The 3,422-nt window shown below is 54.9% G+C and overlaps 1 long non-coding RNA gene across 1 annotated transcript; it reads left to right on the top strand.

The window, feature by feature from the left end:
* Positions 1-6: 6 nt before the first annotated feature.
* On the top strand, positions 7-3,376 carry LOC105241758. The gene is made up of 2 exons (XR_004622890.1): positions 7-1,641; positions 2,543-3,376. It is a non-coding gene; the product is annotated as an uncharacterized LOC105241758 (long non-coding RNA).
* Positions 3,377-3,422: the final 46 nt, after the last annotated feature.

Consider the following 3,422-nt stretch of genomic DNA (forward strand, 5'->3'; position numbering starts at 1 on the left):
AGGGGGGCGGCCGGAGGGGGCGGGGGGCCTGCGGGGAGGCTGCCGGAGGGCTGCGCCAGCCTGATCGGGCCCCTCGGCGCGCTCTTCGCCCCGAACGCAGCCTCCCGGCGGCCCTGCTCATGCCTCCTCCTCCACGCTGGCCGCCGGAGCTCCCGTGGGGGCGCGGGGAAGTATCACAGGAAGACGCTTGAACTCGAGACCTTCCCGGTCTTTCCTTTCGGAGCCCTGGAGTTACTTGGAATTGCAGAGTATTTCTTTTTAGCCACATTGGTTGTGACATCAAGGGGACGTTGGCGGAAGGGAGAGCGGGGACTGGACTCCGGTTGTCCCCACCCGGACACCGCACCCCGCGCGCTCGGCCGTGAACTCCGTGCCTCTGGCGCCGCGCAACCTGCAGGAATGCGGAGAGAGGGTGGCGGGCGCCGGACCAAACCGGTCCGCACCGGGACGGACCCCCGCGCTGAGCTTTCACGGACTTCCCCTCCTGTTCACGGTAGAAGTCGCCCCCGGGGGTGGAGAGTCAACGCGTTAAGTGGCCGGGCCACGCAGGAAAATCCGTGACCTTGAAGTCACCCATCCCGTCTCCACCTGCTTGAACTTCGCTCTTGCCCACCTGCGTGTCTGTGAAACCCGCTCCCTGACCGCTCCTCGGCGCCAGCCTGAGAATCCTTTCCTCCCCGCGGCCCCGGGTGCGGAGCAGCAGCCCCCGTGAGGCCGGCCGGGAGCTCCCGTGAGGCCCCTTGGCCGCTCCTGTGGCTGGGCGAGCCCGGGGCCCCGCTGGATATCAGCAGCGCTTCAGAAACCGGAAGGGACTCTCAGGTGTGAATGTGCTGTATAGACGGGGCACTCGCCCCTGGGGTGGAGACAGGCGTGTGGACTTCAGTAGCTGCCTCCTGGGTCGGTACCCAAGAGGGGGGGACAACTGCTTGTGAATCGCAGAGGAAGGGGCAGCTAATCGGTGGGGAAGCAGGAAAAGCGAGACCCTTTCATTGCCTGGCAGTTCGAGTTTGTGATCGCTCGTCTCTTTGCTTACGGACAGCTATGGAAATTGTCTTTCTGTAGCGTGTGCATAACTGTAGCGGCTTTTTCTATTGGTCCGTCTTTATAGTTTCCTGAGTCGGAATGTATCTGGCATCTCGGCGTCCTGTTCTTCGTAGCGTTTCGTCCTCCTTTGCCACCCTGGAGAACCTCGAGGGGAATCCCAGCCGAGAGAGCGTAGTACACTCGGGGGGTTATTTCAGCCGGCAGATCATGAAGCCCAGCGGAGCTGGAGCTTTGAGCCTCCGCGTCCAGAGGACCCTGTGGGGCTCCGTGACCCTGAAGGTGGAGGAACGCGCATTCGAAGGGAGAAGCTGCGTACCAGGGAGCTCTTTCGCACGTGCTCGGACAGTTTGCTATCCAGAGACACCTGGACCCCTTGAGCTCTGAGTGGCACGGGGCTGGGTGAGCTCTGCCACCGATTGCTGAAGTCCAAGACCCCCGCGAGGAGCAGATGTTGGACCGGTCAGTGCCGGAGCAGTTCCTGACCATCCTGCCCGAGGAGCTGCGGCCCTGTTGCGGGAGCAGCAGCCCGAGAGCGGGGAGCAGGCCGCGGCTGTGCTGGCGAGTCTGGAGGGGAACCTGGATGAGCCGGGAGAGCAGGTGGGACAGAATGGAGCTGTCCTCGGGGAGGGGTATAGGTCTCTGGTCTGCGGGGTGGAGGTGGGGCATCTACCTGGCACTTAAAGAGTGGACAGCTTTCAGTGTTTTCTAAACATAGAGCTACTAGCTTCAGAGTTTGTTTTTATCCTGTTAGGATTTTTCAGGGATTTTTCTGTTACATCTGAGATTCTTTACTGAAGCCCTCGGGAAGAGAGGCAGATAGTGGAACATTGCTTGAGCAAGTGCAGATACCTAGCTACCAAAATGAATACAGAAAGTGACCTTTTCCACGTACAAATGAACCTCTCTTGCTGTTGTGCGATCTCCTGTCACTAGGCTCAAGGTCAGCTTTCTGGACGGGGTGTTATGGTAACTCCTAGAATGTGCGCAGGGAGAGAGAGACTCACATTTGGTGCAGGGAGAGGAACAGCCCCACCAAGCCCAGCCGGGCGGTCCTGCTGAGAAACTGCAGCCGTAGATGGCCGCGTGTTCACGCTGCTGTTGTTTTCATCAGCTCGAGGGGGGTACAGTACAATCCAGCAGTTGTAAGAGTACAATTTAATGAGCTTTGACAAATAGGTCAATGCCCATAAAGCTGTCCACACGAAGTTTTCATGCTCTAGAAACATCCTTCCTGCTCCTCTGAGTCAGTCCCTTCCCCATCTCAGACCACTGGCAGCTGCCGATTCACTTTCTCTCACTGTACTTTACTTACCTAGAACTTCGTAGAATCACAGAGTGTCGCCTTTTGTGTCTGGCTTCTTTCATTGCACAGCGATGCTTTGCGGTACTTGTGTTGTACCGTGTCAGTAGTTCTTGCTCTTTCATTGCTGGGTAGAATTTCAGTGTATGGGTGTACCTTATTCATTTGCCAGTTAATAGATATTTGGGTTGTGTCTAGGTTTTGGCTATTATGAATGAAGTCTGTCTGAAAATACGCTTTCATTTCTCTTGGGTAAGTATACGGTATATGTAGGGGTGGCATCGCTGAGTTGGATGGTAAGTGTACTTAACGTTACAAGAAAACTGCCAAACTGATTTCCAAACTAGCTGTGCTGTTTTGCATTACCTTTAGTATTTGTTTTTTATGAAGAAAACATATTGTCCTAAATATTCACTAAGGGATCGCATAATTAGAGTGACATATTTGGTTCTTCAGCTTTAAAAAGTCAGTCGGAATTATTTTATCTTTTTTTTTTTTTTTAAGATTTTATTTATTTATTTGACAGAGAGATAGAGCCAGAGAACACAAGCAGGGGGAGCGGCAGAGGGAGAGGGAGATGCAGGCTCCTCGCTGAGCAGGGAGCCCGATGCGGGGCTGGATCCCGGACCATGACCTGAGCCGAAGGCAGACGCTTCACCCGCTGGCCCCCCAGGTGCCCCCGAATGATTTCATCTTACAAGGAATCTGTGCAGTCCTGGACTGATGAAGTTAGATCAGTGAGATTGTTGTGACTTCAAGCACCCGGACAGGAGGCGGGAGGCGGGGGGGGGGGGCGCTGATACAAGTCTACAGGGGTAGACCAAACTACCACTGTACCAAGTAGACCCTGGACAACGTAAAGCGGTGTAGCCCAGTCACCTCACCGTCCGCGGGGATTCTCGGTTGGTAGCGACGGGTGGGGGCGGGTGGAGAGGGTGCAGGTGGACCCACTTCCTCCTGTTGGTCCATTTCTTCTCCAGGACTAATGCGCTTTAATCATTGTAGCTTTCAAATACATTTTTAAAAGTTCTTTACATTTTTATCTTTTTATTTAAATTCAAGTTAGGTAACATATAGT

Source organism: Ailuropoda melanoleuca, unplaced genomic scaffold, assembly GCF_002007445.2.
Source record: "Ailuropoda melanoleuca isolate Jingjing unplaced genomic scaffold, ASM200744v2 unplaced-scaffold32569, whole genome shotgun sequence".
NCBI classification, from domain to species: Eukaryota; Metazoa; Chordata; class Mammalia; order Carnivora; family Ursidae; genus Ailuropoda; species Ailuropoda melanoleuca.